This window comes from Triticum urartu, chromosome 2 (genome assembly GCF_003073215.2).
Source record: "Triticum urartu cultivar G1812 chromosome 2, Tu2.1, whole genome shotgun sequence".
Lineage (NCBI taxonomy): Eukaryota > Viridiplantae > Streptophyta > Magnoliopsida > Poales > Poaceae > Triticum > Triticum urartu.
Window position 1 is genome coordinate 452,330,373 of NC_053023.1, and position 11,851 is coordinate 452,342,223.

The window sequence follows — 11,851 nt, forward strand, 5'->3', positions numbered from 1 at the left end:
TACCATACAATCCAGGGCGAACAGGGCTAGGCAACATGTAGGGGCGTTCAACAAGGAGAAATATCATATAGTTAGACACTGCCGTGATTGCCTCTACAACACAATCTTGCTCTCCCACACGAGAGCGAGACGACCGTGTCAAGACCAGGAAAGGATTTTGTCATCAAAATCAATGCCAGCGCGCGAGGTGGGATCCTCGAAGAAACGACTCCATGGATCTAGCGCGCACTGACCACTGTAACTCCTCATGATATCCTCGTTGCCTTTGCATGCCCCCACCATTCTCCATACCTCTTCCAACACCACCTCCTTAGTACCATTTGAAATGACAGGTAAGGAGTGGTGTAGCTTCTTCCACAAATCTTTGCATCCCAATCACTGCCTCCACTGCCATGGGACGAGTTCGACAACTCGGGCTGTCCGATCCAATGGAACCTGACCATCTTCTATTTCTTTCTGCAGCCTTCACACGCCGCCGGACACATACGACTATGCTGTGAAGCCGATGCCATCGTCTAGGCTCTAGCACGCAACAATGCGCATGTCCATGTTGATCCCATTGCCTTCAACAATGAAGTCATCTCTAGGAGGACAGCCCCAGCTATTAAGATGTATGTGACAATGGCATCAACTCTGCTGAAGTCATTTTTGCCTATGCTTGATTGAAATAGGAAGAAAGCAGTGATGGTGGCAACTGATGAAATGGCACGGATGAAGCATCCATACCATGTGAAAGACCACCGATGCCTTGGTATATAAGAAATCATACGTCAAGGAGGAGAGCTGCATCTCAACCAACTCGAACATTAGGTGCTTGTTATAGAATACCTCTATGGCTTTACTCTGGGATGTGGATGGCCAGAACTTATAGTCCACCAACTGAGCCATGCAAATGGGGAGCAGGTGTCATGAGCTCCCAGCAGAACCTCTTCAGAATCCAACTTCTCCCCTGCGCCTGCGCCCCACTATGCACGCGGTTCTCGTTTAGCCTCACTCAACTTCCTGCTGTCGATGAACTTACTCAGGTTGTGCAGGCTGGAGGAGTTGAGCGCCCATACTCTCTCCCCATACTTGAGAACACCGCTGACAAATATCAGCACCGCGGCTGTGACCAAGGTCCAACTGCCAGCGACATACTTGTAGAGGACATAAGCCACTCCCACCGTCTGCGGAACAAAAGAGAGCAGGTGGCGCAGCCAGAGCTGGCTGTCTTGTATGGAGTAGGCGGTGATGTTGTCCTGGCCACCGAGATGCACCAGCAAGAACAGCGCCCAAAATGCCATGAGCTGTTGGTGCCCGTGGGACTTGCCACACAAGGACATGTGGCCGAGGATATATACCGCTATGTAGTCTGCCAACAGGTATGCTAGCCAGAGGAGGGTCCTTGAGATGATGGAGATGTTCTGCCGGCGCATCCTAGCAAAAATGAGCAGGGACGCTTGCAGCATTGAACATATAAACCTTCAAGAACTCCTAGGCAGAACCGTTGCATCCACGTCGTTCTGTAAGTGTTGCTGCCATCGCCTGTAATTTTGTGCCCCGCCAAGGGCATTTTCGTAATTTCACGTGCAGTCAAGTACAGGTGTATAAAACTGTGTCCGCTGCAATGGAGAAACCCTAGCCGTCGCTCGCCCCCGCGTGCCCCCGAGCCCCCCTTGCCGCCGCCACCCCAATGGAGGTGAGCGAGGAGAGGGCACTCCACGGCGATGAGCGGCATGGCCGCGTCGACGAGAGGAGCGTACGGCCCGTTGCAGCCGCCGTGGGGCGTGGTTCCGAATCGGCGCAGGTCGCCGCCATGGGAGAGGTGTGTCGTGGTTCTGGATCGGCGCAGGTCGCCGCCGCGGGAGAGCAAGGGTGGCCTGGTCTTCTGGTGCTTGTGGAGGAGCAGGGGTGGCCCTTGTCCTACATCACCACATCAAGTAGGAAGAGGAGGTCCTCGTCATCCACCACAACCGTCAGGTTCGTAGTCATCGCCTAGGTCCAGTGCTCCGGTCTAGCCTTTTTCCCTGTTGCTTTATTCCCAATTTTTCTATGGTGCTCGATTTTGTTTTCACCGTGTTCATCATCTTAGGGGCTTGCTGACGCTGGATCCAGTGGGGAGGAGATCCTTTAGGCATTTGATTCTTGTGGGATTCCCACACATCTTGCAAGATCAACACGCCATTGTTTTTCACGCACACATATGCTTTGATTTCTGAATCAGGGCCGGACAGTAAACTGCACCATTCTATATTACGGTCCTAACCAGATATATTGTTTGCTGATACACTGGTCTTTATTTGTTAGTTTTTACAGAATAAATGTATTGTGGATAATTAGCTTTGGGGCATATCCCTGTTACCCTTTCCAAGAAAAACATTGGTTTAAGTCTACACTTTATTACACAGTTATAGCTTAACACCTTCAAATTATTAATGTGTTCTCACTTTTCTTTAGGTGAAACAGGTTGAGTGCATCAGCTACTTCCATGGCAATTGATTTAAGGAAATGCAGATCAACCGAGGCACATTATCTAACTCGTATAAACTTATCATTGTTTTTACCTTTTCATGCAGTTTTCCTTTACGATTATAGATGACATCTTAGCAGGAAAGAATATAGTCGTGAAATTTACTTCAAATGTAAGCCTTGGAGTTTCATATTCACCTTCAAGTATTCCTGAAATGAAAGATAGGTTTTGTTGGTTCCTCAGGTTTGGAGAACTAGAGTTATGGCGATACATATTTGGGTATTGAAACTATCTGTGTTTGTGATCAGCTCATTTTTGTGTTGGACGCTTATTTAGCCAGCAGAGACGGCGCCATCTCCGGCCGCCGGCGCTCTGCAGTGATGCCTCAAAATTGAGTTATTGTTTAGGCCTCCTCCTGTAGGGAAAGAGACTTCATTTGATGCATATATATACTATGCCGCATACTTTTTAGATTTGTATGGTTCCTAAATATACGACAGTGTTTGATTAATTTTTGTTCCAGAAAGAAGTATATATCCTGTTTATAAGGATCCATATTGCAGGATATCAAAATTAGTCATTACTCAATGCAGCCATACAGATGACTGATCCATATTGCAGGATATCAAAATTAGTCATTACTCAATGCAGCCATACAGATGACTGCAAATACATAGTTATGAGCATTTTTTCCTGTTTTACCACAGATTGCCATGGTCCATGTGTTGAAACCTGAAATTTTTGAATATATACTACTGGGTTAGTTTTATTGCGGTAGGATTAACTTACACATAACTTAAATGTGGCATGTCATTGTAAGAAGAACCAGCTTTTGATTAGTATTTTGAAATAGGATAAAATGATTCATCCACCGACCGCGACGAGTTCCTACCGGTATTTGTTGGATGAGGACAAAAAATAACATGGGCCGTTCTAGCCCTGCTCCAAACTAAACTCGCAGAGGGTTGAGGGCGGGTGGCAGACGTCCAACCTAGAGCGCTTCATGTACTGCACCATCCTGGACGTCAAGGCCCACATTCTTCTGAGGTGACGCTATTGCACCTCTCAAACCTGGCACCTTAAATGCTTTGTCATGTTTAATTTTGCTCAAGAGTTCTGACAGTTTAAGGATCTGTCATTGCTTGTATCTGTTGTGCGTGACATGACCTTCTAATTACCGAATTAGTGCTCATTGTTCGATCATAGACATGAAATGTTGAATAATGGTATAGTATACATGTAATGTGTCCGCTCTATTTCCCCCTTCTTTATTTTAAGAATTATTTTTTGCTGCCTGCGGAGAACGAAATTTGTTTTCTGCTGACACTATGCATACTGCCTAATAAATACACACACCTGTTGATCCCCTGTTTTCTTGCTGTTTGACAAACAGTACAAGCAAAGCAAGTTCAGGTGCTATTCTATTTAGAAATAGCTACACAACACATATCCTTTAGTTACTATGATCATTGTTTGTCTCGCTAGAAATTAATACACACACAGGCACATATAGAATCATAAACCCCACTTACTCCCAGTATCTTCTTCCCTGCGAGGTCAGAGGCAAGCTTCCTGGCGACGGCGGCGGCGCTGGATTTGCTCATGGGTTGGTGCTGTATCTACCGCTGACCTCCGGCACAGATACGCTGACCTCCGGCGCCCTGGCCCCTCCGCCCCCAGCCTCACCTTTCCCATGTCCGCCCTCGCCGAGCACTGAATCTGCCGGCAGCCAGGTAAGCTTACTTCGTCCTCTTCCACCGCCTCTTGCTTGCTGCTTCAATCGCAGGCAGGAATAGTTTATCAAGTTCTTGCCTAGCCATCTATTTGTAGAATTTCTGCAGCTGTACTTTTGTGCCATCTTCCTCCCAGTTATTTCCTCTTGATTGCATAGGTTCTTTGACAATCTGATTTTGATTTCTTGAATGTTTGTATACTCATTGATGGTTGATCTTGTTAGCTACAGATGATATTCCATGTTTCGAACAAGATTGAATTTTGATGGACTACATATAGTGTTTGATTCTCCTACACTGTGCCCTGAATGATCTTATGTTCACCCAGAGTTATAGGTTTCTAAATACTATGCTCATGGGACTTAATTCTAATGGTTAGTTTTTTTGGATTCATGTACTCTGGTGCTACAGCCTAGGTAAAGCTCCTTCACAATAGTGTTTAAAGCTTAAATTGATAACTCCATCAGAGTTCAAGCATTAGGCTCTCTGCTTTGTGTATTGCCAAGTGTTCTATATAATGCTTTGATGTTCCTTTGTCACTGTTTGATGTTCTGCCTTGAATAGCCTCTGTCTTGGTTTACAGCACCATATGGCAACCTATGTATACCTATGTAGGTTTTATTTGAACTGTACTCAAATCACCCAGATGTTTCCATAGTCTTGCCTTCCTCTTTTTAACTCATGAGATTGTTAGATAGTTGAATATCATTGGTCTCTGTCAGCATTCTATTTTCATAGTTTGAAATGAGTATTGGTCCATTGATATTAAACTTCACAATAGGTAGTGGCATCTTTAGGAAAAATTAGTGGCAGATATGCTGGAGATTTCTTTTCTACTGCAGGAATGACACTATTGCCCAAATCCTCAACACATATTTTTTTAGTAACGGAGAGGATTATTCACCTTTGCTGCTGTAGGCGTTCAAGACCTGACAGGGTTGGGTCAACTGGCCCTTCGTGTTCAAGACCCGGCTCTGATGAGGTTGAGAGTCGTGCTACCGACTGGGCATATCTTCATCCTGAGCCGTGTCCGGAACCAGACCAGTAGGGGCACCCTGAGGGAGTACTCGAGGCATGCTGTCAAGTTGGACGAGTGCAACCAGGGCAGCTGCCGTGTGTGTCCAGGGTTCATACAGTCAAGGTGTTCGCTCATCTTGGGCGAGAACCAGCATTACAAGAGGAATCCCCCATATTTTTCATTCCTTGATAGATGGTTACATTGTTGTATGTTGGTTAAAGACAATGTTTTTCTTCTCGGATTATGAAACCTCAAACAACAGTAAGATATAACCGTTTTGTTCGTTTTGCAATCAAAGCTACCATCGAATAATATTTTAGAATCGTGCTCCGTCTTATTCATAAATAGCAACAAGTTGGCCTCTTGGTCTCGTTTCTGTATACATTTGACTCATACACGCAGCCAGTGTATGTGATCTGGATGGATTTCTCTAATCTGTTTAACTAATTTTCTATTTTGCTTATTTATGCATTTGTGACCATAGCTTTCCACTTTAGCTCATAAACTGGATGGCAAAATAGAGTTTGCCCATTTCATAACTATGTTATCTTATTAGGAAAATAGAGTTTGTTTTATAGCTGATGCTTAATATGTTTTATCGATTGGTCAATGATCAACTTTAGCTCATAAACTGGACGGCAAATGCTAATTCTGATCGGGATTTTGCCACTTATTGTTTTATGTCTGTCTAGACAGCTGATGGCATGTTTCTTTCTTGCTAATTGTCGATTCTTTTGTACAGGGTCCCTCAGCTACTTATACTTTGCTAGACAATGAGAGTATGTAGATAGCATGTATGGTTTCTACATTGTTTTGCGCACATTGAGATGCATGACATGATGTTTTCCTTTTACATTTATGGGTATTATAGACTTCTTTCTTTTTCCACAAGGGGCAGTAGCTGTGCTATTCGATTCGATGGACAAAGAGTTGATCACAAAGGGGTAGCATTCAGGATATATACACAGAAGAGTATAGAACCAAATTATATGATGTAATTGACCACTATTTCTATTAACTTCTCATGTACACAATGTTCACGAGTACATGTATTAAGTACATTTATTGTGTCACTTATGTTTACTCCTTTTTTAATGCAAGTTTACAGCTACTCGGAGTTCCTAATTGCAGACTCAACTATCTTGACCTACCGATGATCTAATTTGTGACATTATTACCTTAAAAAAATATTTGCATTTAATTTCCTTTATATATAAGGGTATAAGTTTTTACCAAATGTATCCAAATATACGGGTATTGAAAAAATGCAAATATTTTCAACACGAATATGGTTTTAAACGGGTCTTTGCGTCATTTGGCGCAATTGGTCATCAACTGGTCATCTAGTGAAGCTAACAAGCACTAGGATTTGGAGCCCCCAACCGGTCCATAGGCGCACCACTCCAGCCATCAGTGACCGCTGAATGCACACACACACACACACACACACACACACACACACACACACACACACGAGAATCATCATATTACAAACAAAATAGTAGAAGCACATACATATATTTCCTTCAAAACAAGTACATAAGCAAACAGAGAGATGTACAATATTAATTACAACCAACATGACAGTCAAATTAAACTAGTAAAATTGCCCGAATACATGTGATATACTAATGGAATGTGTACATGCATATACAATTTTCTACCATGATGGCCGGCCTCTAGGGAATCTATTTAGAACTAATTAACTACTGGAGAAATATTGTACCAGTTAATTAATTGTTGGTGCACATAGTTCCTGCCTCCTGGTTTGTAAGTTTTTCCTATATCTACACCGTTTAGATGTAGCCACGATTTAAAAGTTTTCCTATATCTACCACATATATTCCGTAGCAACGATCTATAGAACTAATCATGCGAGTCACTTGTGCTGACTGATGTGCTTGGCTAGTAATTTTCCTACAATTAATGCTTCACCCAAATATGCTGTACAATTCTATGTTTGTATATGCACAAAATACTTTACTAGCTAGTACGATTTAAGCATATTTTTGATAGAAGACAAAGGATTTGCAGTAGAGGTAGATGTTAAACTTGTAGGCGAGATTCACCTTAAATTAACGGAAGAAGAGACGAGCGAGGCTTACTCCCACGTAGCAGTCAGAAAAAGATGGGAGGAACACTTAATTTTGGATGCTTTGGTTGATATATACTAATAAGCAACTTTGTCATCTCGGGAGCAATATATGTATCAAAGGCATGCATACTCAGACTTTAGATATTCATGAGGGGCGACCGCGTAGGCGACCGCGGCGGCAGACGCGGGGAAGATCGCGGAGGGCCGGCCACGGCGGCGACACGGTCGACCTCGTCTTGTCAGGGACATGGCAGTCGGTTCTGGGCCCTCGCCGGCGAGGAGTCCGAGGACTCCCACGAGGAAGAGGTCCGGGACGGAGACAGTTTCGGGGCGGGTGAGTACTCCCCAACGCCCAGTGATCACATCTGTGAGGCATTACGGATTGGATACTCCGAGGAGGAGGCGGCTGGACTAGTTGAGGAGATCGTTCCGGTGACTGATCGAGCTTGGGATGGACTGGGCAAGGCGGACGCGGTCGAGGTACTCCGGCGGGTTGTGCATCGACGAACGGCACCGTCGGCGATTCGTCCTTGGAGAGGACCTCTACCTAAGGTACGTCTCCCATCTGTTACCCTTGGCGATTTTTTAGGCTCGTGGAAGGTAGTCAAAGCTCACGGTGAGATCCGGGAGGCCAGGAACGCTCGTTTGAAACTTTTGCTGGGCCAGGATGGGCCGCTTTTGGAGGAGGTGGGCTTGGGCGCAAGAGACCCTGGACATGTGGCCCAGGAAGCGCACCAAGTTCCCACCAAGACGGGCCTATCCGGGTACGTGGTACGGGACTCGAGAACAGGAGCGGTTCTCGATCACGTACGACGCTATCCTAGGATCGCTAAACCTGGCTTTCCTAAGCTAGGTATCGGTCGAGCGACTCGCGTGACGCCGCCAGCAGCGATCTCCGCCGGGCATCCATCATCCGGCGCGGACGACATGGCTGGTCGGGGGGCCGGACCACCACCAAAAACTGATCCCCCGCCGCCGCAAGGTGCTCATCCGCCCAGGCCGCCGGTCCGTGATGCGAGGGCCGGCGAACCCTAATGGCTCGGGCGTGTCCAGTCTCGTTGGCAGTGGGATGATGACGGCTATCACGCATATGGGGACGGACAACATCGGGGTTCTTCTTCAACCGGAGGAGGCCGTGGCTATGCATGGCAGAACGACGGCGATGGCGACCGCGATTTCTATGGGCCTCCGGGAGGTTTCGTGGAGGGGCCAGCTGGTCCTACTTACCGTCCAAGCGGCAATTATCGATATAATCGGGGCGGGAGGGGAGGTGGCAGACGACCGCCCCCGCCTCGGCCTCCACCACCTCCGGCCCAGACGACGGAGGTGCAGAAGGCACCGACGACGGTGCTTCGGGAAGCGGTGACTAAGCCAGCGCTACCGGCGGCTGCCATGGAAGCAGTTACGGCGTTGGCGACGGTACAGGTGCCCGTGGCTAAGCAGACGACAACTAAGCAGCGGGATTTGGTTTCTGATAAGAGTTCTGACAAGGACACCGGTGAACGTAAGGGTGCGGACAAACGCGACGGGGAAAAATTATCCAAGTGGGCACTCAAGAAGAAAAAATTACCGTGTTACAGATGCGGTGAGCCAGGACATTTTGTGGCAGAGTGCACTACTGAGCTATGTGACTATTGTAATAGATCACAGCATGCGTCTGCTGACTGCCCACTTCTTTCTGGCCCCAAACCGGTAGTCAACATTTATGGGGTCTGTTGTCAAGAGTTAATGTTTTTTGAGTCACCGGAAGTGGCACCTATGGCGCACGTGATGGAGAGTTGCTTTCCCGCAGTCATCAATGTTACTAATGGGGTTTTGACAGAGGCTCAGATTGTAAGACAGTTGCGGGACTTGGTGCCAGGTGATCATCAATGGGATCTTGTTAAGTTGGAGGACCAAACTTACAAGGTTGATTTTCCCACTAAGGAGGACCAGTTGCATGTTCTCAAGTATGGCTTGTGCAGAGTACAGAGTTCGAATATTGTCATTGCTTTTGATGAGTGGAAAGAGAAGGAGCCTAAGGGTATACCGTTAGAGAAGGTATGGGTGCGCTTCTTTGGGGCACCGCGCAAATATATTAATCATTTTTTGGTTGCTTGGAGCTTGGGCTCGCTTATTGACAAGACGGAGCAGGTTGACATGCCTTTCACTCGTGATCACGGAGCGGCGAGACTACTTGTCAGCGTGGTTAGTTTGCAGCATGTGCCGGATGTAGTCAAGTGGACACATGCCGGGATTACATATGTGCTTGAGATTGAGATTGAGGATACACCAGTGCCGCAGGAGGGAGATGATCTCCAGGATATGGATACTGAAGGAAATATGCCCTAGAGGCAATAATAAAGTTATTATTTATTTCCTTATTTCATGATAAATGTTTATTATTCATGCTAGAATTGTATTAACCGAAAACATAATACATGTGTGAATACATAGACAAACAGAGTGTCACTAGTATGCCTCTACTTGACTAGCTCGTTAATCAAAGATGGTTATGTTTCCTAACCATAGACAAAGAGTTGTTATTTGATTAACGGGATCACATCATTAGGAGAATGATGTGATTGACTTGACCCATTCCGTTAGCTTAGCACTCGATCATTTAGTATGTTGCTATTGCTTTCTTCATGACTTATACATGTTCCTACGACTATGAGATTATGCAACTCCCGTTTACCAGAGGAACACTTTGTGTGCTACCAAACGTCACAACGTAACTGGGTGATTATAAAGGAGCTCTACAGGTGTCTCCAAAGGTACATGTTGGTTTGGCGTAATTCGAGATTAGGGTTTGTCACTCGGATTGTCCAAGAGGTGTCTCTGGGCCCTCTCAGTAATGCACATCACATAAGCCTTGCAAGCATTGCAACTAATGAGTTAGTTGAGAGATGATGTATTACGGAACGAGTAAAGAGACTTGCCGGTAACGAGATTGAACTAGGTATTGAGATACCGACGATCGAATCTCGGGCAAGTAACATACCGATGACAAAGGGAACAACGTATGTTGTTATGCGGTCTGACCGATAAAGATCTTCGTAGAATATGTAGGAGCCAATATGAGCATCCAGGTTCCGCTATTGGTTATTGACCGGAGACGTGTCTCGGTCATGTCTACATTGTTCTCGAACCCGTAGGGTCCGCACGCTTAAGGTTTCGATGGCAGTTATATTATGAGTTTATGAGTTTTGATGTACCGAAGGAGTTCAGAGTCCCGGATGAGATCGGGGACATGACGAGGAGTCTCGAAATGGTCGAGACGTAAAGATCGATATATTGGACGACTATATTCGGACATCGGAAAGGTTCCGAGTGGTTCGGGTATTTTTCGGAGTACCGGGGAGTTACGGGAATACGGGAGAAGAAGTATATGGGCCTTATTGGGCTTTAGGGGAGAGGGAGAGGCAGGCGGCGCGCCCCCCAAGGCCTAGTACGAATTGGACTGGGGGGAGGGGCTGCGCCCCCTCCTTCATTCTCTTCCCTCTTCCCCTTCCTTGTCTCCTACTCCTACTACATGGAAGGACTCCTAGTTGGACTAGGAAAGGGGGAATCCTACTCCCGGTGGGAGTAGGACTCCCCTAGGGCGCGCCATAGAGAGGGCCGGCCCTCCCCTCCTCCACTCCTTTATATACGGGGGCAGGGGGCACCCCATAGACACAAGTTGATCCACGTGATCAGTTCTTCTTAGCCGTGCTCTCTGACAACATCACAAACTGCTACATATGCTGCAATATCCTTCTTCATTCCGGTCCACCAAAATGTTTCCTTCAAATCCAAATACATCTTGGTATTCCCTGGGTGAATCGAATACGGTGAATCATGTGCCTCTTGCAAAATCAACCTCCTGATCTCCGGGTCATTGGGCACATAAACACGGTCCTCAAACCATAGGGTATCGTGCTCATCCTCACGAAATCCCTTTGCTTTTCCTTCGCTCAATTTCTCCTTTATAGAAGCAATCTCCTTGTCAGATTTCTGAGCTTCTCTGATTTTATCCATCAATGTTGACTGAATCTCCAATGCTGCTACATAGCCTCTCGGAACTATTTCCAAACATAGCTCACGAAGGTTTTCTGCTAACTCCTTGGGTATTTTCCCCGTCATTAGAGTATTGACATGGCTCTTACGGCTCAATGCATCAGCTACTACATTGGCTTTTCCGGGATGGTAATGCAATCTCATGTCATAATCCTTGATGAGCTCCAACCATCTCCTTTGTCTGAGGTTCAACTCCTTCTGCGTGAAAATGTACTTCAAACTCTTGTGATCCATGTACACCTCACAATGATTTCCAATGAGGAAATGTCTCCACGTTTTCAATGCATGCACTACGGCTGCTAACTCCAAATCATGCGTGGCATAATTCAACTCATGAGGCTTCAGTTGTCGTGAAGCATACGAAACAACTCTCCCTTCCTGCATAAGCACTGCTCCAAGTCCTCGACGTGAAGCGTCGCAATACACCTCATAATCCTTGGTCTGATCTGGCAAAATCAATACTGGTGAGGTAACCAAACGTTTCTTCAACTCCTGGAAACTAGCCTCACACTCCTCAG

The 11,851-nt window shown here is 46.1% G+C and overlaps 1 long non-coding RNA gene across 1 annotated transcript; it reads left to right on the top strand.

The window, feature by feature from the left end:
* Positions 1-1,594: 1,594 nt before the first annotated feature.
* Positions 1,595-5,519, top strand: LOC125537826. The gene is made up of 3 exons (XR_007296110.1): positions 1,595-1,959; positions 2,072-4,182; positions 5,101-5,519. It is a non-coding gene; the product is annotated as an uncharacterized LOC125537826 (long non-coding RNA).
* Positions 5,520-11,851: the final 6,332 nt, after the last annotated feature.